A 24,165-nucleotide genomic window follows, 5' to 3' on the forward strand; every position below is an offset into this window, starting at 1 on the left:
CGATTACGATGATGCAAAGTTACAGCCAAAATTGGCAAAATACATTTGATATATGATTATGGCAATAAAAGATGTTTTGCACATCACAGAGGAGCTCCCTGTCCCTGACAAGAGGGTACATAAGTACAAGGGAAAGAAGCCTGAGGTAACCTTTTCCCCTCACACGAGCTGAACGAGTTATGTGAAAAAGCTTGGGAATCTCCTGCAGATTTCCAAAAGGATTCTTATGGCGTATCCTTTCCCATCAACGGATAGGTTACGATGGGAATCCTCCCCTTGGGTGGACAAAGCATTAACACGCTTATCCAAGAAGTTAGCCCTCCCGTCCCAGGATACGGCTACCCTCAAAGAGTCTGCTGACCGCAAACAGGAGATTACCCTGAAGTCCATTTATACACATTCAGGTACCTTACTCAGACCGGCAATTGCGTCGGCCTGGGTGTGTATGTGTAGTGCTGTAGCGGCATGGACGGATACCCTAGATAAGGATACTATTTTATTGCCCCTGGGGCATATAAGAGATGCTGTCCTATATATGTGTGTATGCAAACTACAGGTGCTGCTGCATGGCTCACACCCTTTTACTTGTCTTGTAGAGCAACTCTGGAGCTGTTACTGGGTCCAGCTGCTGCAAGAAATCAGCTTGAATGCTTCAGGGGCTGGGGCATGGCCAACATGAGCCCCACACTGATGGGGGTGTATAAAGCGATCTAGGGGTCATCCAAGCGCAACCCCACAAAGGCCGCCATGCCCTGCGTGACCATTTTCTCTTTTCATATGCAGACGAGGGTTGCAGCCAACTATACCCATTGCTTGGATGACATCACCATATGCGAACCAATCTGCTGCAGGCCTTCCCCCAGGAATGCTTGCACTAGTTGTTGCATTTGGTTTGTTGTTTGGGGGGTGCTTCAGTATTAGGCAGCCTTCTGCCCTCACACATTCGTCTGAAAATGTGTTCTCCCTGCAGTTGTTGTCCCCAGATGAGAGTTCCCTTGTGCTGCCTCAGTTGAATCTCCTTTACTTGACGGAGGTGTGCCTGAGCAGCGGCCCTCCCCAGCCCTATCTCAAATCATACTTATTTTGCTTAGGTGATACCATGGTCATGAAGATTGTTTTCCCAGGGTGAGGTTCATTCATTGCATTCTGGGTATGCTGACCTCTGTGATTTCCCCAAATGTGGGAATCTCAACTGCATAATTTGTGGTAGGGGGGGGACTGCATTTGTGCTTTCCCCTGGTTTGCTCTGGTATAATTTAGATCTCATTGTCTCAGGTCTCTCTCCAGCCTAGTTTGCTGTCTGTTTCCACTTATCTTTTCTTGAGCCCCTCCCTTCTATGCCCTTGCGCACTATCCTGACTTCTCCCGTCTGCTTGCTTTGTGCCTTCCAACGCACAATGCGAACTACAGGTGGTGTTGCAGGGCCCACACCCTTTTATTTGCCTTACAGAGCAGCTCTGGAGCTGTTACAGTGCCCAGCAGCTGCAAGAAATCAGCTTGAATGCTTCAGGGGCTGGGGCATGGCCAACATGAGCCCCACACCAAAGGAGGGTGGGGGGTGTTCAATGCGAACTAGGGGTCATACAAGCGCCCCTTTTCTCTTTTCATATGCAGATGAGGGTTCCAGCCAACTTTGGCCCACTGCTTGGATGACATCACCGTATGCAAATCCGTCTGCTGCAGACCTTTCCCCAGGAATGCTTGTACTAGTTGTTGCATATGGTTTGATGTTTGAGGGTGCTTCAGTATTAGGCAGCCTTCCGCCCTCTCATTTTCATCTGAAAAGATGTGGTCTCCCTGCAGTTGTTGTCCCCAGACAAGAGTTCCCTTGTGCTTCCTCAGTTGAATCTCCTTAACTTGACGGGGGTGTGCTCGAGCAGCCGCCCTCCACAGCCCTATCCCAACACATGCTTTTCTTGCGTATGAGATCTCTTGATCATGAAGATAGTTCTCACAGGGTGAGGTTCATCCATTACATTTTAAAGTAGGAAGGTACAAATTACATATTCAAATTACATATATGTGCTGGATTCAAATGTTTTCCCCCCTTCCTTTCTCAATTGTGCCCATCAGCAGCTATTCTAATGTTGCTGCCAATGGGTGTGACACATTCATTTCTTCTGTGGGGTACACTGGACTCCACAAGGATTCACATTGGGGTGTAGAGTAGGATCTTGATCTGAGGCACCAACAGGCTCAAAGCTTTTGACTGTTCCCAAGATGCTCAGCGCCCCCTGCTCTATAACCTCGCTTCCATGAACAGGGAGCTCAGTTTGTAGTTGGTGCCTTCAGTAGCAGGCCACTTAACAGGGGGCTGCCTCAGGCAGCCTATTCTTAGCTATTAATTTTGACAAGAAAAGAAGAACTTTTTTTTATAAGAATCTACAAGGGCTGCAGCAGGTTAGGTCTAATAGACATCTTTACTGCAGCTCCATCAGTCCCAGCGGCGCAGTATACTCCCGTGCCCTGGTTGCTGGGTCACTGCAGCGGAGGCTCCGGTTTCTTCCTAAGGTCAGTCACACACACACCGCCCTCCGGGATCACGAGGCCGCTGATGAAAGGGAGGTAAGGGACTTCTGTGCCCACACTATACCGTGATCCAGCGTGGCTGTAGGGGGTGGGCCATGTGCGCACTGGCGTGGACACTGATTACTGGGCAGCCGCTCCACTAGCCACCAGGGACAGTTAAGGAGCACAGCTCTGGGGGGGTTTTCTCTTATATTAACCCCATTTTGTACTACCCGCAGTGCATTGTGATAGGTAATAGAGCCTGATTCAGGTTGGATTGCAATCGCAATAAGCAATCCAACTGCAAAAATTGCTAAGAGCATACGCATGCGCCTGCATTTTCTGCGGCACCCCGCAGATAATGCGATCGCTTCTGACTGTCAATCGGTGCTGGGGGGGGGGGTCAGCAACAATCCATTTCCAAGTCGGAGATGGAGCGGTGCATAGGCAGGGCTACAAAATGGGGTCGGCAACGGAGAAACAGGAGGTGTGGTCAGAGCTGCTGCATGACATCACATGCAGCAGCTGCGATCACAAAAATGGTGGCGGCTTCCTGCGCACACATACAGTCTGCACCAACAGGAGGCTAACCCATTTTTTATGATCACGCTGAACTGCGCTGAGACTGCAATTTCAGCGTGGTCAAGAAGGGAGGCGGCATGCTGGGTGGCCCCAGCATGCGAACCAAAGGATTGCAAATTCTGTTACTTAGCAGAATTTGCAATCCTTACTGAATTAGGCCCATTGATTACAAAATGTATTTGTAAATATTTGAAGTTTTTCTTCAGGGACTAACACAAAAGATGCTTGGGGCTACTAACACATGGGTAAGCCACGTAAAGCTTCCCATGGGTCAGTGGCATCACAACGGGGTTGCGGCCCACACCCGAGTGTCACCCGCCAAGGGGGGTGACACCAAAGTGCCGGCTCCTCTTCAGTGACAGAATATGGGTGTTTCACTGTAACATTACGTGCAACACCCAGTTTCTGTCACTGTGCAGGAGCCAGCACCACTCACACACTAGTCCCCGGGTGCAGCACTCAACCCCCGGGATACCCGGAGCAACAAAATGGAGATTCAGGAAAACAGGCCACACCCCTACCTATGAGACCATGCCTCCTTTTTACCGTTGCGCTGCTTATCTGCACGCACTGCATTACAATCTCCCTCGCTGCCTCTCTGGGTGTCACCAATGATAGTGACACCTTTGCCATGCTTGTAGCAGCTGGTCCTAAGATCTACGCCTCCAGCCCTGAGTGTTTGCCCTTGTGACTTGTTGATCATCATAGCGAAGCAGATTCTTACAGAAAACTGCAGGGGCTTAGATTGAAAAGAAAAACATTGACGAACCCATCATTTCAGCAACAGGGTCTGCCACACGACTGACTGAAATGACTGGTTGGTTTGGGCCCCCACCAAAAAAGAAGCAATCAATCTCTCCTTGCACAAACTGGCTCTACAGAGGCAAGATGTCCACCTCATCATCCTCCGATTCCTCACCCCTTTCACTGTGTACATCGCCCCCCTCACATATTATTAATTCGTCCCCACTGGAATCCACCATCTCAGATCCCTGTGTACTTTCTGGAGGCAATTGCTGGTAAATGTCTCCACGGAGGAATTGATTATAATTCATTTTGATGATCATCATCTTCTCCACATTTTCTGGAAGTAACCTCGTACGCCGATTGCTGACAAGGTGAGCGGCTGCACTAAACACTCTTTTGGAGTACACACTGGAGGGAGGGCAACTTAGGTAGAATAAAGCCAGTTTGTGCAAGGGCCTCCAAATTGCCTCTTTTTCCTGCCAGTATACATACGGACTGTCTGACGTGCCTACCTGGATGCGGTCACTCATATAATCCTCCACCATTCTTTCAAAGGTGACAGAATCATATGTAGTGACAGTAGACGACATGTCAGTAATCGTTGCCAGGTCCTTCAGTCCGGACCAGATGTCAGCACTCACTCCAAACTGCCCTGCATCACCGCCAGCGGGTGGGCTCGGAATTCTTAGCCTTTTCCTTGCACCCTCAGTTGCGGGAGAATGTGAAGGAGGAGCTGTTGACGGGTCACGTTCCGCTTGACTTGACAATTTTCTCACCAGCAGGTCTTTGAACCTCTGCAGACTTGTGTCTGCCGGAAAGAGAGATACAATGTAGATTTTAAATCTAGGATCGAGCACGGTGGCCAAAATGTATTGCTCTGATTTCAACAGATTGAATCCTGGTTAAGCGAATTAAGGGCTCCATCCACAAGTCCCACATGCCTAGCGGAATCGCTCTGTTTTAGCTCCTCCTTCAATGTCTCCAGCTTCTTCTGCAAAAGCCTGATGAGGGGAATGACCTGACTCAGGCTGGCAGTGTCTGAACTGACTTCACGTGTGGCAAGTTCAAAGGGCTGCAGAACCTTACACAACGTTGAAATCATTCACCACTGCGCTTGAGTCAGGTGCATTCCCCCTCCTTTGTCTATATCGTGGGTAGATGTATAGGCTTGAATGGCCTTTTGCTGCTCCTCCATCCTCTGAAGCATATAGAGGGTTGAATTCCACCTCGTTACCACCTCTTGCTTCAGTAGATGGCAGGGCAGGTTCAGGAATGTTTGGTGGTGCTCCAGTCTTTGGCACGCGGTGGCTGAATGCAGAAAGTGGCCCGCAATTCTTCGGGCCACCGACAGCATCTCTTGCACGCCCCTGTCGTTTTTTTAAATAATTCTGCACCACCAAATTCAATGTATGTGCAAAACATGGGACGTGCTGGAATTTGCCCAGATGTAATGCACGCACAATATTGGTGGCATTGTCCGATGTCACAAATCCCCAGGAGAGTCCAATTGGGGTAAGCCATTCTGCGATGATGTTCCTCAGTTTCCGTAAGAGGTTGTCAGCTGTATGCCTCTTATGGAAAGCGGTGATACAAAGCGTAGTCTGCCTAGGAACGAGTTGGCATTTGCGAGATGCTGCTACTGGTGCCGCTGCTGCTGTTCTTGCTGCGGGAGGCAATACATCTACCCAGTGGGCTGTCACAGTCATATAGTCCTGAGTCTGCCCTGCTCCACTTAACCACGGACATGTGGACTAGTGGACATTGGGTACAACTGCATTTTTTAGGACACTGGTGACTCTTTTTCTGAGGTCTGTGTACATTTTCGGTATCGCCTGCCTAGAGAAATGGAACCTAGTTTGCATTTGGTACCGGGGACACAGTACCTCAATCAAGTCTCTAGTTGCCTCTGAATTAACGATGGATACCGGAACCACGTTTCTCACCACCCAGGCTGACAAGACCTGAGTTATCCGCTTTGCAGCAGGATGACTGCTGTGATATTTCATCTTCCTCGCAAAGGACTGTTGGACAGTCAATTGCCTACTGGAAGTAGTACAAGTGGTCTTCCGACTTCCCCTCTGGGATGACGATCGACTCCCAGCAGCAACAACAGCAGCGCCAGCAGCAGTAGGCGTTACACTCAAGGATGCATCGGAGGAATCCCAGGCAGGAGAGGACTCGTCAGACTTGCCAGTGACATGGCCTGCAGGACTATTGGCTTTCCTGTCTAAGGAGGAAATTGACACTGAGGGAGTTGGTGGTGTGGTTTGCAGGAGCTTGGTTACAAGAGGAAGGGATTTAGTGGTCAGTGGACTGCTTCCGCTGTCATCCAAAGTTTTTGAACTTGTCACTGACTTATGATTAATGCGCTGCAGGTGACGTATAAGGGAGGATGTTCTGAGGTGGTTAACGTCCTTACCCCTACTTATTACAGCTTGACAAAGGCAACACATGGCTTGACACCTGTTGTCCGCATTTGTGTACAGGATGCATACCTTCATGTCCCCATTTATCCATCTCATCAGGCGTACCTCAGATTTGCGGTACAGGACTGTCATTGCCAATTTCAGACGTTGCTGTTTGGTCTCTCCACGGCCCAGAGAATTTTCACCAAGGTAATGGCGGAAATGATGGTTCTCCTGCGTAAGCAAGGTGTCACAATTATCCCGTACTTGAGCGATCTCATAAAAGCGAGATCAAGAGAGCAGTTGCTGAACAGCGTATCACTTTCACTGAAAGTGTTACAGCAACACGGCTGGATTTTCAATATCCCAAAGTCGCAGTTTGTTTCTACGACTCGTCTGTCTTTCTTGGGCATGATTCTAGACACAGACCAGAAGAGGGTTTATCTCCCAATAGGAAAGGCCCAGGAACTCATGACTCTTGTCAGGAACCTATTGAAACCAAAACTTGTGTCAGTGCATCACTGCACTCGAGTCCTGGGAAAGATGGTGGCATCATACGAAGCCATTCCATTCGGCAGGTTCCATGCGAGGACTTTCCAAAGGGACCTACTGGACAAGTGGTCTGGGTCACATTTGCAGATGCATTGGTTGATCTCCCTGTCCCCCAGGGTCAGGGTATCACTCCTGTGGTGGCTGCAGAGTGCTCACCTTCTCGAGTGACGCAGATTCGGCATTCAGGACTGGATCCTGGTGACCACAGAGGCAAGCCTCCAAGGTTGGGGAGCAGTCACACAGGGAAGAAATATCCAAGGTCTTTGGTCAAGTCAAGAGACTTGTCTTCACATCAACATCCTGAAACTAGGGGCCATATACAATGCCCTACGTCAAGCGGAGACCTTACTTCGCGACCAACCGGTTCTGATCCAGTCAGACAACGTCACCGCAGTGGCTCATGTAAACCGCCAAGGCGGCACAAGGAGCAGAGTGGCGATGGCACAAGCCACCAGAATTCTTCGCTGGGTGGAGAATCACGCAAGCGCACTGTCAGCAGTGTTCATTCTGGGAGTGGACAACTGGGAAGCAGACTTCCTCAGCAGACACGACCTACATCCGGGAGAGTGGGGATGGGCCTTGACCGATTTCAGTAACTGCAATCCAGCCATAGAATGCGCTTGCTGAATCGTGTTACAAATCCGGCGAGCAATAGCCTGCTTTGAAGCAGGGGCACCAATCTTGTTGGTTGCATACAGGACAAACAGCGCTTCAGTTTTCCTGACTCTAGCCGTCCTGGCCACGTAAATTTTCAAAGCCCTGACCACATCAAGTAACTCGGAATCCTCCAAGTCACGCGTAGCCACAGGCACCACAATAGGTTGGTTCATATGAAAAGATGAGACCACTTTTGGTAGGAATTGAGGACGGGTCCGCAATTCCGCTCTATCCACATGGAATACCAAATATGGGCTTTTATGTGACAAAGCCGCTAATTCCGACACTCGCCTAGCCGAAGCCAAGGTTAATAACATGACCACCTTCCACGTGAGATAATTTAACTCCACTGTTTTAAGTGGTTCAAACCAGTGTGATTTTAGAAAACTTAACACCACGTTAAGGTCCCAAGGTGCCACCGGAGGCACAAAAGGAGGCTGAATATGCAGCACTCCTTTTACAAAAGTCTGAACTTCTGGAGGAGAAGCCAATTCTTTTTGAAAGAAAATGGATAAGGCCGAAATCTGGACCTTAATAGAGCCTAATTGTAGGCCCAAATTCACTCCAGTTTGTAGGAAGTGAAGGAAACGGCCCAGATGGAATTCTTCCGTAGGAGCATTCCTGGCCTCACACCAAGAAACATAATTTCGCCATATACGGTGTAATGTTTTAACGTTACATCCTTCCTAGCCTTTATCAGCGATGACCTCAACCGGAATGCTAGGATCCGGCATTCAACTGCCATGCCGTCAAACGCAGCCGCGGTAAGTCTTGGAACAGACAGGGCCCCTGATGCAACAGGTCCTGTCTTAGAGGGAGAGGCCACAGATCTTCTGTGAGCATTTCCTGCAGATCCGGATACCAGGTCCTCCGTGGCCAATCTGGAACAATGAGGATTGTTCTCACTTTTCTTTGTCTTATTATCCTCAACACCTTGGGTATGAGAGGAAGAGGAGGAAATACATAGACCGACCGGAACACCCACGGTGTCACTAGGGCGTCTACAGCTACTGCTGTAGAAGTAGACGCACAACCGGATCGGAAGAGAGATCCGATCTGCGGTGTAGCAGGGGGCCCTTTTGGAAAGGGGGGCCCGGGGTACGTATCCCCCGGGCCCCCCCCTTAATCCGGCTCTGAGCTCATCTACAGCCACACCACAACGCCAAAAAACATAGTGGCGTGGCTTCGTGGTTAAGGGGTGTGGCCACAAAATAATACCAATTCATAAAACGGTGCACAGTACTCTCCATTATTCAAATTACGCCGCACAGTAGCACCACTACACCAGGTAGAGACCCTTTTACACCTTACGGCAGAACAGATTCCTCTTTTTACACATTACAGCAGACAGCGTCCTCTTTTTACACATTACAGCAGACAGCGTCCCCTTTTTACACATTACGGCAGACAGCATCCCCCTTTTTTACACAACGGCAGACAGCGTGCCCTTGTTACACATAGCGGCAGACAGCGTACATTTTTTTCACATAACGGCAGACAGCCTGCCCTGCTGTTCAGCAACTGCTCTCTTGATCTCGCTTTTATGAGATCGCCCAAGTACGGGATAATTGTGACACCTTGCTTGCACAGGAGCACCATCATTTCCGCCATTACCTTGGTGAAAATTCTCAGGGCCATGGAGAGACCAAACAGCAACGTCTGAAATTGGCAATGACAGTCCTGTACCGCAAATCTGAGGTACGCCTGATGAGGTGGATAAATGGGGACATGAAGGTATGCATCCTGTACACAAATGCGGACAACAGGTGTCAAGCCGTGTGTTGCCTTTGTCAAGCTGTAATAAGTAGGGATAAGGACGTTAACCACCTCGGAACATCCTCCCTTATACGACACCTGCAGCGCATTCATCATAAGTCAGTGACAAGTTCAAAAACTTTGGATGACAGCGGAAGCAGTCCACTGACCACTAAATCCCTTCCTCTTGTAACCAAGCTCCTGCAAACCACACCACCAACTCCCTCAGTATCAATTTCCTCCTTAGACAGGAGAGCCAATAGTCCTGCAGGCCATGTCACTGGCAAGTCTGACGAGTCCTCTCCTGCCTGGGATTCCTCCGATGCATCCTTGAGTGTAACGCCTACTGCTGCTGGCGCTGCTGTTGTTGCTGCTGGGAGTCGATCGTCATCCCAGAGGGGAAGTCGGAAGACCACTTGTACTACTTCCAGTAAGCAATTGACTGTCCAACAGTCCTTTGCGAGGAAGATGAAATATCACAGCAGTCATCCTGCTGCAAAGCGGATAACTCAGGTCTTGTCAGCCTGGGTGGTGAGAAACGTGGTTCCGGTATCCATCGTTAATTTACAGGCAACTAGAGACTTGATTGAGGTACTGTGTCCCCGGTACCAAATACCCTCTAGGTTCCATTTCTCTAGGCAGGCGATACCGAAAATGTACACAGACCTCAGAAAAAGAGTCACCAGTGTCCTAAAAAATGCAGTTGTACCCAATGTCCACTTGTCTGTGGTTAAGTGGAGCAGGGCAGACTCAGGACTATATGACTGTGACAGCCCACTGGGTAGATGTATTGCCCCCCGCAGCAAGAACAGCAGCGGCGGCACCAGTAGCAGCATCTCGCAATTGCCAACTCGTTCCTAGGCAGGCAACGCTTTGTATCACCGCTTTCCATAAGAGGCACACAGCTGACAACCTCTTACGGAAACTGAGGAACATCATCGCAGAATGGCTTACCCCAATTGGACTCTCCTGGGGATTTGTGACATCGGACAACGCCACCAATATTGTGCGTGCATTACATCTGGGCAAATTCCAGCACGTCCCATGTTTTGCACATACATTTAATTTGGTGGTGCAGAATTATTTAAAAAACGACAGGGGCGTGCAAGAGATGCTGTCGGTGGCCCGAAGAATTGCGGGCCACTTTCTGCCTTCAGCCACCGCATGTCGAAGACTGGAGCACCACCAAACATTCCTGAACCTGTCCTGCCATCATCTGAAGCAAGAGGTGGTAACGAGGTGGAATTCAACCCTCTATATGCTTCAGAGGATGGAGGAGCAGCAAAAGGCCATTCAAGCCTATACATCTGCCCACTAAATAGGCAAAGGAGGGGGAATGCACCTGACTCAAGCGCAGTGGAGAATGATTTCAACGTTGTGCAAGGTTCTGCAACCCTTTGAACTTGCCACACGTGAAGTCAGTTCAGACACTGCCAGCCTGAGTCAGGTCATTCCCCTCATCAGGCTTTTGCAGAAGAAGCTGGAGACATTGAAGGAGGAGCTAAAACAGAGCGATTCCACTAGGCATGTGGGACTTGTGGATGGAGCCCTTAATTCACTTAACCAGGATTCAATCTGTTGAAATCAGAGCACTACATTTTGGCCACCGTGCTCGATCCTAGATTTAAAACCTACATTGTATCTCTCTTTCCGGCAGACACAAGTCTGCAGAGGTTCAAAGACCTGCTGGTGAGAAAATTGTCAAGTCAAGCGGAACGTGACCCGTCAACAGCTCCTCCTTCACATTCTCCCGCAAGTGGGGGTGCGAGGAAAAGGCTAAGAATTCCGAGCCCACCCGCTGGCGGTGATGCAGGGCAGTCTGGAGTGAGTGCTGACATCTGGTCCGGACTGAAGGACCTGGCAACGATTACTGACATGTCGTCTACTGTCACTGCATATGATTCTGTCACCTTTGAAAGAATGGTGGAGAATTATATGAGTGACTGCATCCAGGTAGGCACGTCAGTATGTATACTGGCAGGAAAAAGAGGCAATTTGGAGGCCCTTGCACAAACTGGCTTTATTCTACCTAAGTTGCCCTCCCTCCAGTGTGTACTCCAAAAGAGTGTTTAGTGCAGCCGCTCACCTTGTCAGCAATCGGCGTACGAGGTTACTTCCAGAAAATGTGGAGAAGATGATGATCATCAAAATGAATTATAATCAATTCCTCCGTGGAGACATTCACCAGCAATTGCCTCCAGAAAGTACACAGGGATCTGAGATGGTGGATTCCAGACCAGTGGGGACGAATTAATAATCTGTGAGGAGGGGGATGTACACAGTGAAAGGGGTGAGGAATCGGAGGATGATGAGGTGGACATCTTGCCTCTGTAGAGCCAGTTTGTGCAAGGAGAGATTGATTGATTGATTGATTGATTGATTCTTTTTTGGTGGGGGCACAAACCAACCAGTCATTTCAGTCAGTCGTGTGGCAGACCCTGTCGCTGAAATGATGGGTTCATCAATGTTTTTCTTTTCAATCTAAGCCCCTGCAGTTTTCTGTAAGCATCTGCTTCGCTATGATGATCAACAAGTCACATGGGCAAACACTCAGGGCTGGAGGCGTAGATCTTAGGACCAGCTGCTACAAGCATGGCAGAGGTGTCACTATCACTGGTGACACCCAGAGAGGTGGCGAAGGAGATTGTAATGCAGTGCGCGCAGATAAGCAGCGCAATGGTAAAAAGGAGGCATGGTCTCATAGGTAGGGGCGTGGCCTGAATCACCATTTTGTTGCTCCGGGTATCCCGGGGGTTGGGGGCTGCACCCGGGGACTAGTGTGTGAGTGGTGCTGGCTCCTGCACAGTGACAGAAACTGGGTGTTGCACGTAATGTCACAGTGAAACACCCATATTCTGTCACTGAAGAAGAGCCGGCACTTTGGTGTCACCCCCCTTGGCGGGTGACACTTGGGTGTGTGCCGCAACCCTGTTGTGATGCCACTGACCCATGGGAAGCTTTACGTGGCTTACCCATGTGTTAGTAGCCCCAAGCATCTTTTGTGTTAGTCCCTGAAGAAAAACTTCAAATATTGTTTACAATTTTGTAATCAATGGGCCTAATTCAGTAAGGATTGCAAATTCTGCTAAGTAACAGAATTTGCAATCCTTTGATTAGCATGCTGGGGCCACCCATCACAGGGCATGGCCACCCAGCATGCCGCCTCCCTTCTTGACCACGCTGAAATTGCAGTCTCAGTGCAGTTCAGCGTGATCATAAAAAATGGGTTAGCCTCCTGTTGGTGCAGACTGTACGTGTGCGCAGGAAGCCGCCACCATTTTTGTGATCGCAGCGGCTGCATGTGATGTCATGCAGCCGCTCTGACCACGCCTCCTGTTTCTCCGTTGCCGACCCCATTTTGTAGCCCTGCCCCTGCACCGCTCCATCTCCGACTTTGAAATGGATTGTTGCTGACCCCCCCCCCGCACCGATTGACAGTCAGAGGTGATCGCATTATCTGCGGGGTGCCACAGAAAATGCAGGCGCATGCGTATGCTCTTAGCAATTTTTGCAGTTGGATTGCTTATTGCGATTACAATCCAACCTGAATCAGGCTCTATTACCTATCACAATGCACTGCAGGTAGTACAAAATGGGGTTAATATAGGAGAAAAACCCCCAGAGCTGTGCTCCTTAACTGTCCCTGGTGGCTAGTGGAGCAGCTGCCCAGTAATCAGTGTCCACGCCAGTGCGCACACGGCCCGCCCCCTACAGCCACGCTGGATCTCGGTATAGTGTGGGCACAGAAGCCCCTTACCTCCCTTTCATCAGCGGCCTCGTGATCCCGGAGGGCGGTGTGTGTGTGACTGACCTTAGGAAGAAACCGGAGCCTCCGCTGCAGTGACCCAGCAACCAGGGCACGGGAGTATACTGCGCCGCTGGGAGTGATGGAGCTGCAGTAAAGATGTCTATTAGACCTAGCCTGCTGCAGCCCTTGTAGATTCTTATAAAAAAAGTTCTTCTTTTCTTGTCAAAATTCCATGCGAGGACTTTCCAATGGGACCTACTGGACAAGTGGTCTGGGTCACATTTGCAGATGCATTGGTTGATCACCCTGTCCCCCAGGGTCAGGGTATCACTCCTGTGGTGGCTGCAGAGTGCTCACCTTCTCGAGTGACGCAGATTCGGCATTCAGGACTGGATCCTGGTGACCACAGAGGCAAGCCTCCAAGGTTGGGGAGCAGTCACACAGGGAAGAAATATCCAAGGTCTTTGGTCAAGTCAAGAGACTTGTCTTCACATCAACATCCTGAAACTAGGGGCCATATACAATGCCCTACGTCAAGCGGAGACCTTACTTCGCGACCAACCGGTTCTGATCCAGTCAGACAACGTCACCGCAGTGGCTCATGTAAACCGCCAAGGCGGCACAAGGAGCAGAGTGGCGATGGCACAAGCCACCAGAATTCTTCGCTGGGTGGAGAATCACGCAAGCGCACTGTCAGCAGTGTTCATTCTGGGAGTGGACAACTGGGAAGCAGACTTCCTCAGCAGACACGACCTACATCCGGGAGAGTGGGGATGGGCATTGACCGATTTCAGTAACTGCAATCCAGCCATAGAATGCGCTTGCTGAATCGTGTTACAAATCCGGCGAGCAATAGCCTGCTTTGAAGCAGGGGCACCAATCTTGTTGGTGGCATACAGGACAAACAGCGCTTCAGTTTTCCTGACTCTAGCCGTCCTGGCCACGTAAATTTTCAAAGCCCTGACCACATCAAGTAACTCGGAATCCTCCAAGTCACGCGTAGCCACAGGCACCACAATAGGTTGGTTCATATGAAAAGATGAGACCACTTTTGGTAGGAATTGAGGACGGGTCCGCAATTCCGCTCTATCCACATGGAATACCAAATATGGGCTTTTATGTGACAAAGCCGCTAATTCCGACACTCGCCTAGCCGAAGCCAAGGTTAATAACATGACCACCTTCCACGTGAGATAATTTAACTCCACTGTTTTAAGTGGTTCAAACCAGTGTGATTTTAGAAAACTTAACACCACGTTAAGGTCCCAAGGTGCCACCGGAGGCACAAAAGGAGGCTGAATATGCAGCACTCCTTTTACAAAAGTCTGAACTTCTGGAGGAGAAGCCAATTCTTTTTGAAAGAAAATGGATAAGGCCGAAATCTGGACCTTAATAGAGCCTAATTGTAGGCCCAAATTCACTCCAGTTTGTAGGAAGTGAAGGAAACGGCCCAGATGGAATTCTTCCGTAGGAGCATTCCTGGCCTCACACCAAGAAACATAATTTCGCCATATACGGTGTAATGTTTTAACGTTACATCCTTCCTAGCCTTTATCAGCGATGACCTCAACCGGAATGCTAGGATCCGGCATTCAACTGCCATGCCGTCAAACGCAGCCGCGGTAAGTCTTGGAACAGACAGGGCCCCTGATGCAACAGGTCCTGTCTTAGAGGGAGAGGCCACAGATCTTCTGTGAGCATTTCCTGCAGATCCGGATACCAGGTCCTCCGTGGCCAATCTGGAACAATGAGGATTGTTCTCACTTTTCTTTGTCTTATTATCCTCAACACCTTGGGTATGAGAGGAAGAGGAGGAAATACATAGACCGACCGGAACACCCACGGTGTCACTAGGGCGTCTACAGCTACTGCTGTAGAAGTAGACGCACAACCGGATCGGAAGAGAGATCCGATCTGCGGTGTAGCAGGGGGCCCTTTTGGAAAGGGGGGCCCGGGGTACGTATCCCCCGGGCCCCCCCCTTAATCCGGCTCTGAGCTCATCTACAGCCACACCACAACGCCAAAAAACATAGTGGCGTGGCTTCGTGGTTAAGGGGTGTGGCCACAAAATAATACCAATTCATAAAACGGTGCACAGTACTCTCCATTATTCAAATTACGCCGCACAGTAGCACCACTACACCAGGTAGAGACCCTTTTACACCTTACGGCAGAACAGATTCCTCTTTGTACACATTACAGCAGACAGCGTCCTCTTTTTACACATTACAGCAGACAGCGTCCCCTTTTTACACATTACGGCAGACAGCATCCCCCTTTTTTACACAACGGCAGACAGCGTGCCCTTGTTACACATAGCGGCAGACAGCGTACATTTTTTTCACATAACGGCAGACAGCCTGCCCTGCTGTTCAGCAACTGCTCTCTTGATCTCGCTTTTATGAGATCGCCCAAGTACGGGATAATTGTGACACCTTGCTTGCACAGGAGCACCATCATTTCCACCATTACCTTGGTGAAAATTCTCAGGGCCATGGAGAGACCAAACAGCAACGTCTGAAATTGGCAATGACAGTCCTGTACCGCAAATCTGAGGTACGCCTGATGAGGTGGATAAATGGGGACATGAAGGTATGCATCCTGTACACAAATGCGGACAACAGGTGTCAAGCCGTGTGTTGCCTTTGTCAAGCTGTAATAAGTAGGGATAAGGACGTTAACCACCTCGGAACATCCTCCCTTATACGACACCTGCAGCGCATTCATCATAAGTCAGTGACAAGTTCAAAAACTTTGGATGACAGCGGAAGCAGTCCACTGACCACTAAATCCCTTCCTCTTGTAACCAAGCTCCTGCAAACCACACCACCAACTCCCTCAGTATCAATTTCCTCCTTAGACAGGAGAGCCAATAGTCCTGCAGGCCATGTCACTGGCAAGTCTGACGAGTCCTCTCCTGCCTGGGATTCCTCCGATGCATCCTTGAGTGTAACGCCTACTGCTGCTGGCGCTGCTGTTGTTGCTGCTGGGAGTCGATCGTCATCCCAGAGGGGAAGTCGGAAGACCACTTGTACTACTTCCAGTAAGCAATTGACTGTCCAACAGTCCTTTGCGAGGAAGATGAAATATCACAGCAGTCATCCTGCTGCAAAGCGGATAACTCAGGTCTTGTCAGCCTGGGTGGTGAGAAACGTGGTTCCGGTATCCATCGTTAATTTACAGGCAACTAGAGACTTGATTGAGGTACTGTGTCCCCGGTACCAAATACCCTCTAGGTTCCATTTCTCTAGGCAGGCGATACCGAAAATGTACACAGACCTCAGAAAAAGAGTCACCAGTGTCCTAAAAAATGCAGTTGTACCCAATGTCCACTTGTCTGTGGTTAAGTGGAGCAGGGCAGACTCAGGACTATATGACTGTGACAGCCCACTGGGTAGATGTATTGCCCCCCGCAGCAAGAACAGCAGCGGCGGCACCAGTAGCAGCATCTTGCAATTGCCAACTCGTTCCTAGGCAGGCAACGCTTTGTATCACCGCTTTCCATAAGAGGCACACAGCTGACAACCTCTTACGGAAACTGAGGAACATCATCGCAGAATGGCTTACCCCAATTGGACTCTCCCGGGGATTTGTGACATCGGACAACGCCACCAATATTGTGCGTGCATTACATCTGGGCAAATTCCAGCACGTCCCATGTTTTGCACATACATTTAATTTGGTGGTGCAGAATTATTTAAAAAACGACAGGGGCGTGCAAGAGATGCTGTCGGTGGCCCGAAGAATTGCGGGCCACTTTCTGCCTTCAGCCACCGCATGTCGAAGACTGGAGCACCACCAAACATTCCTGAACCTGTCCTGCCATCATCTGAAGCAAGAGGTGGTAACGAGGTGGAATTCAACCCTCTATATGCTTCAGAGGATGGAGGAGCAGCAAAAGGCCATTCAAGCCTATACATCTGCCCACTAAATAGGCAAAGGAGGGGGAATGCACCTGACTCAAGCGCAGTGGAGAATGATTTCAACGTTGTGCAAGGTTCTGCAACCCTTTGAACTTGCCACACGTGAAGTCAGTTCAGACACTGCCAGCCTGAGTCAGGTCATTCCCCTCATCAGGCTTTTGCAGAAGAAGCTGGAGACATTGAAGGAGGAGCTAAAACAGAGCGATTCCACTAGGCATGTGGGACTTGTGGATGGAGCCCTTAATTCACTTAACCAGGATTCAATCTGTTGAAATCAGAGCACTACATTTTGGCCACCGTGCTCGATCCTAGATTTAAAACCTACATTGTATCTCTCTTTCCGGCAGACACAAGTCTGCAGAGGTTCAAAGACCTGCTGGTGAGAAAATTGTCAAGTCAAGCGGAACGTGACCCGTCAACAGCTCCTCCTTCACATTCTCCCGCAAGTGGGGGTGCGAGGAAAAGGCTAAGAATTCCGAGCCCACCCGCTGGCGGTGATGCAGGGCAGTCTGGAGTGAGTGCTGACATCTGGTCCGGACTGAAGGACCTGGCAACGATTACTGACATGTCGTCTACTGTCACTGCATATGATTCTGTCACCTTTGAAAGAATGGTGGAGAATTATATGAGTGACTGCATCCAGGTAGGCACGTCAGTATGTATACTGGCAGGAAAAAGAGGCAATTTGGAGGCCCTTGCACAAACTGGCTTTATTCTACCTAAGTTGCCCTCCCTCCAGTGTGTACTCCAAAAGAGTGTTTAGTGCAGCCGCTCACCTTGTCAGCAATCGGCGTACGAGGTTACTTCCAGAAAATGTGGAGAAGATGATGATCATCAAAATGAATTATAATCAATTCCTCCGTGGAGACATTTACCAGCAATTGCCTCCAGAAAGTACACAGGGATCTGAGATGGTGGATTCCAGACCAGTGGGGACGAATTAATAATCTGTGAGGAGGGGGATGTACACAGTGAAAGGGGTGAGGAATCGGAGGATGATGAGGTGGACATCTTGCCTCTGTAGAGCCAGTTTGTGCAAGGAGAGATTGATTGATTGATTGATTGATTGATTGATTCTTTTTTGGTGGGGGCACAAACCAACCAGTCATTTCAGTCAGTCGTGTGGCAGACCCTGTCGCTGAAATGATGGGTTCATCAATGTTTTTCTTTTCAATCTAAGCCCCTGCAGTTTTCTGTAAGCATCTGCTTCGCTATGATGATCAACAAGTCACATGGGCAAACACTCAGGGCTGGAGGCGTAGATCTTAGGACCAGCTGCTACAAGCATGGCAGAGGTGTCACTATCACTGGTGACACCCAGAGAGGTGGCGAAGGAGATTGTAATGCAGTGCGCGCAGATAAGCAGCGCAATGGTAAAAAGGAGGCATGGTCTCATAGGTAGGGGCGTGGCCTGAATCACCATTTTGTTGCTCCGGGTATCCCGGGGGTTGGGGGCTGCACCCGGGGACTAGTGTGTGAGTGGTGCTGGCTCCTGCACAGTGACAGAAACTGGGTGTTGCACGTAATGTCACAGTGAAACACCCATATTCTGTCACTGAAGAAGAGCCGGCACTTTGGTGTCACCCCCCTTGGCGGGTGACACTTGGGTGTGTGCCGCAACCCTGTTGTGATGCCACTGACCCATGGGAAGCTTTACGTGGCTTACCCATGTGTTAGTAGCCCCAAGCATCTTTTGTGTTAGTCCCTGAAGAAAAACTTCAAATATTGTTTACAATTTTGTAATCAATGGGCCTAATTCAGTAAGGATTGCAAATTCTGCTAAGTAACAGAATTTGCAATCCTTTGATTAGCATGCTGGGGCCACCCATCACAGGGCATGGCCACCCAGCATGCCGCCTCCCTTCTTGACCACGCTGAAATTGCAGTCTCAGTGCAGTTCAGCGTGATCATAAAAAATGGGTTAGCCTCCTGTTGGTGCAGACTGTACGTGTGCGCAGGAAGCCGCCACCATTTTTGTGATCGCAGCGGCTGCATGTGATGTCATGCAGCCGCTCTGACCACGCCTCCTGTTTCTCCGTTGCCGACCCCATTTTGTAGCCCTGCCCCTGCACCGCTCCATCTCCGACTTTGAAATGGATTGTTGCTGACCCCCCCCCCCACACCGATTGACAGTCAGAGGTGATCGCATTATCTGCGGGGTGCCACAGAAAATGCAGGCGCATGCGTATGCTCTTAGCAATTTTTGCAGTTGGATTGCTTATTGCGATTACAATCCAACCTGAATCAGGCTCTATTACCTATCACAAGGCACTGCAGGTAGTACAAAATGGGGTTAATATAGGAGAAAAACCCCCAGAGCTGTGCTCCTTAACTGTCCCTGGTGGCTAGTGGAGCAGCTGCCCAGTAATCAGTGTCCACGCCAGTGCGCACACGGCCCGCCCCCTACAGCCACGCTGGATCTCGGTATAGTGTGGGCACAGAAGCCCCTTACCTCCCTTTCATCAGCGGCCTCGTGATCCCGGAGGGCGGTGTGTGTGTGACTGACCTTAGGAAGAAACCGGAGCCTCCGCTGCAGTGACCCAGCAACCAGGGCACGGGAGTATACTGCGCCGCTGGGAGTGATGGAGCTGCAGTAAAGATGTCTATTAGACCTAGCCTGCTGCAGCCCTTGTAGATTCTTATAAAAAAAGTTCTTCTTTTCTTGTCAAAATTCCATGCGAGGACTTTCCAATGGGACCTACTGGACAAGTGGTCTGGGTCACATTTGCAGATGCATTGGTTGATCACCCTGTCCCCCAGGGTCAGGGTATCACTCCTGTGGTGGCTGCAGAGTGCTCACCTTCTCGAGTGACGCAGATTCGGCATTCAGGACTGGATCCTGGTGACCACAGAGGCAAGCCTCCAAGGTTGGGGAGCAGTCACACAGGGAAGAAATATCCAAGGTCTTTGGTCAAGTCAAGAGACTTGTCTTCACATCAACATCCTGAAACTAGGGGCCATATACAATGCCCTACGTCAAGCGGAGACCTTACTTCGCGACCAACCGGTTCTGATCCAGTCAGACAACGTCACCGCAGTGGCTCATGTAAACCGCCAAGGCGGCACAAGGAGCAGAGTGGCGATGGCACAAGCCACCAGAATTCTTCGCTGGGTGGAGAATCACGCAAGCGCACTGTCAGCAGTGTTCATTCTGGGAGTGGACAACTGGGAAGCAGACTTCCTCAGCAGACACGACCTACATCCGGGAGAGTGGGGATGGGCCTTGACCGATTTCAGTAACTGCAATCCAGCCATAGAATGCGCTTGCTGAATCGTGTTACAAATCCGGCGAGCAATAGCCTGCTTTGAAGCAGGGGCACCAATCTTGTTGGTTGCATACAGGACAAACAGCGCTTCAGTTTTCCTGACTCTAGCCGTCCTGGCCACGTAAATTTTCAAAGCCCTGACCACATCAAGTAACTCGGAATCCTCCAAGTCACGCGTAGCCACAGGCACCACAATAGGTTGGTTCATATGAAAAGATGAGACCACTTTTGGTAGGAATTGAGGACGGGTCCGCAATTCCGCTCTATCCACATGGAATACCAAATATGGGCTTTTATGTGACAAAGCCGCTAATTCCGACACTCGCCTAGCCGAAGCCAAGGTTAATAACATGACCACCTTCCACGTGAGATAATTTAACTCCACTGTTTTAAGTGGTTCAAACCAGTGTGATTTTAGAAAACTTAACACCACGTTAAGGTCCCAAGGTGCCACCGGAGGCACAAAAGGAGGCTGAATATGCAGCACTCCTTTTACAAAAGTCTGAACTTCTGGAGGAGAAGCCAATTCTTTTTGAAAGAAAATGGATAAGGCCGAAATCTGGACCTTAATAGAGCCTAATTGTAGGCCCAAATTCACTCCAGTTTGTAGGAAGTGAAGGAAACGGCCCAGATGGAATTCTTCCGTAGGAGCATTCCTGGCCTCACACCAAGAAACATAATTTCGCCATATACGGTGTAATGTTTTAACGTTACATCCTTCCTAGCCTTTATCAGCGATGACCTCAACCGGAATGCTAGGATCCGGCATTCAACTGCCATGCCGTCAAACGCAGCCGCGGTAAGTCTTGGAACAGACAGGGCCCCTGATGCAACAGGTCCTGTCTTAGAGGGAGAGGCCACAGATCTTCTGTGAGCATTTCCTGCAGATCCGGATACCAGGTCCTCCGTGGCCAATCTGGAACAATGAGGATTGTTCTCACTTTTCTTTGTCTTATTATCCTCAACACCTTGGGTATGAGAGGAAGAGGAGGAAATACATAGACCGACCGGAACACCCACGGTGTCACTAGGGCGTCTACAGCTACTGCTGTAGAAGTAGACGCACAACCGGATCGGAAGAGAGATCCGATCTGCGGTGTAGCAGGGGGCCCTTTTGGAAAGGGGGGCCCGGGGTACGTATCCCCCGGGCCCCCCCCTTAATCCGGCTCTGAGCTCATCTACAGCCACACCACAACGCCAAAAAACATAGTGGCGTGGCTTCGTGGTTAAGGGGTGTGGCCACAAAATAATACCAATTCATAAAACGGTGCACAGTACTCTCCATTATTCAAATTACGCCGCACAGTAGCACCACTACACCAGGTAGAGACCCTTTTACACCTTACGGCAGAACAGATTCCTCTTTTTACACATTACAGCAGACAGCGTCCTCTTTTTACACATTACAGCAGACAGCGTCCCCTTTTTACACATTACGGCAGACAGCATCCCCCTTTTTTACACAACAGCAGACAGCGTGCCCTTGTTACACATAGCGGCAGACAGCGTACATTTTTTTCACATAACGGCAGACAGCCTGCCCTGCTGTTCAGCAACTGCTCTCTTGATCTCGCTTTTATGAGATCGCCCAAGTACGGGATAATTGTGACACATTGCTTGCACAGGAGCACCATCATTTCCGCCATTACCTTGGTGAAAATTCTCAGGGCCATGGAGAGACCAAACAGCAACGTCTGAAATTGGCAATGACAGTCCTGTACCGCAAATCTGAGGTACGCCTGATGAGGTGGATAAATGGGGACATGAAGGTATGCATCCTGTACACAAATGCGGACAACAGGTGTCAAGCCGTGTGTTGCCTTTGTCAAGCTGTAATAAGTAGGGATAAGGACGTTAACCACCTCGGAACATCCTCCCTTATACGACACCTGCAGCGCATTCATCATAAGTCAGTGACAAGTTCAAAAACTTTGGATGACAGCGGAAGCAGTCCACTGACCACTAAATCCCTTCCTCTTGTAACCAAGCTCCTGCAAACCACACCACCAACTCCCTCAGTATCAATTTCCTCCTTAGACAGGAGAGCCAATAGTCCTGCAGGCCATGTCACTGGCAAGTCTGACGAGTCCTCTCCTGCCTGGGATTCCTCCGATGCATCCTTGAGTGTAACGCCTACTGCTGCTGGCGCTGCTGTTGTTGCTGCTGGGAGTCGATCGTCATCCCAGAGGGGAAGTCGGAAGACCACTTGTACTACTTCCAGTAAGCAATTGACTGTCCAACAGTCCTTTGCGAGGAAGATGAAATATCACAGCAGTCATCCTGCTGCAAAGCGGATAACTCAGGTCTTGTCAGCCTGGGTGGTGAGAAACGTGGTTCCGGTATCCATCGTTAATTTACAGGCAACTAGAGACTTGATTGAGGTACTGTGTCCCCGGTACCAAATACCCTCTAGGTTCCATTTCTCTAGGCAGGCGATACCGAAAATGTACACAGACCTCAGAAAAAGAGTCACCAGTGTCCTAAAAAATGCAGTTGTACCCAATGTCCACTTGTCTGTGGGTAAGTGGAGCAGGGCAGACTCAGGACTATATGACTGTGACAGCCCACTGGGTAGATGTATTGCCCCCCGCAGCAAGAACAGCAGCGGCGGCACCAGTAGCAGCATCTCACAATTGCCAACTCGTTCCTAGGCAGGCAACGCTTTGTATCACCGCTTTCCATAAGAGGCACACAGCTGACAACCTCTTACGGAAACTGAGGAACATCATCGCAGAATGGCTTACCCCAATTGGACTCTCCTGGGGATTTGTGACATCGGACAACGCCACCAATATTGTGCGTGCATTACATCTGGGCAAATTCCAGCACGTCCCATGTTTTGCACATACATTTAATTTGGTGGTGCAGAATTATTTAAAAAACGACAGGGGCGTGCAAGAGATGCTGTCGGTGGCCCGAAGAATTGCGGGCCACTTTCTGCCTTCAGCCACCGCATGTCGAAGACTGGAGCACCACCAAACATTCCTGAACCTGTCCTGCCATCATCTGAAGCAAGAGGTGGTAACGAGGTGGAATTCAACCCTCTATATGCTTCAGAGGATGGAGGAGCAGCAAAAGGCCATTCAAGCCTATACATCTGCCCACTAAATAGGCAAAGGAGGGGGAATGCACCTGACTCAAGCGCAGTGGAGAATGATTTCAACGTTGTGCAAGGTTCTGCAACCCTTTGAACTTGCCACACGTGAAGTCAGTTCAGACACTGCCAGCCTGAGTCAGGTCATTCCCCTCATCAGGCTTTTGCAGAAGAAGCTGGAGACATTGAAGGAGGAGCTAAAACAGAGCGATTCCACTAGGCATGTGGGACTTGTGGATGGAGCCCTTAATTCACTTAACCAGGATTCAATCTGTTGAAATCAGAGCACTACATTTTGGCCACCGTGCTCGATCCTAGATTTAAAACCTACATTGTATCTCTCTTTCCGGCAGACACAAGTCTGCAGAGGTTCAAGGACCTGCTGGTGAGAAAATTGTCAAGTCAGGCGGAACGTGACCCGTCAACAGCTCCTCCTTCACATTCTCCCGCAAGTGGGGGTGCGAGGAAAAGGCTAAGAATTCCGAGCCCACCCGCTGGCGGTGATGCAGGGCAGTCTGGAGTGAGTGCTGACATCTGGTCCGGACTGAAGGACCTGGCAACGATTACTGACATGTCGTCTACTGTCACTGCATATGATTCTGTCACCTTTGAAAGAATGGTGGAGAATTATATGAGTGACTGCATCCAGGTAGGCACGTCAGTATGTATACTGGCAGGAAAAAGAGGCAATTTGGAGGCCCTTGCACAAACTGGCTTTATTCTACCTAAGTTGCCCTCCCTCCAGTGTGTACTCCAAAAGAGTGTTTAGTGCAGCCGCTCACCTTGTCAGCAATCGGCGTACGAGGTTACTTCCAGAAAATGTGGAGAAGATGATGATCATCAAAATGAATTATAATCAATTCCTCCGTGGAGACATTCACCAGCAATTGCCTCCAGAAAGTACACAGGGATCTGAGATGGTGGATTC

The 24,165-nt window shown here is 49.8% G+C and overlaps 1 non-coding gene across 1 annotated transcript; it reads left to right on the top strand.

Annotated features, from left to right (window-relative positions):
* Positions 1-1,074: 1,074 nt before the first annotated feature.
* Positions 1,075-1,239, top strand: LOC135020849 (U1 spliceosomal RNA). The gene has a single exon (XR_010218199.1). It is a non-coding gene; the product is annotated as a U1 spliceosomal RNA (small nuclear RNA).
* The last annotated feature ends 22,926 nt before the right edge of the window (positions 1,240-24,165 follow it).

The sequence above is a fragment of the Pseudophryne corroboree genome, unplaced genomic scaffold (genome assembly GCF_028390025.1).
Source record: "Pseudophryne corroboree isolate aPseCor3 unplaced genomic scaffold, aPseCor3.hap2 scaffold_359, whole genome shotgun sequence".
Classification (NCBI taxonomy): domain Eukaryota; kingdom Metazoa; phylum Chordata; class Amphibia; order Anura; family Myobatrachidae; genus Pseudophryne; species Pseudophryne corroboree.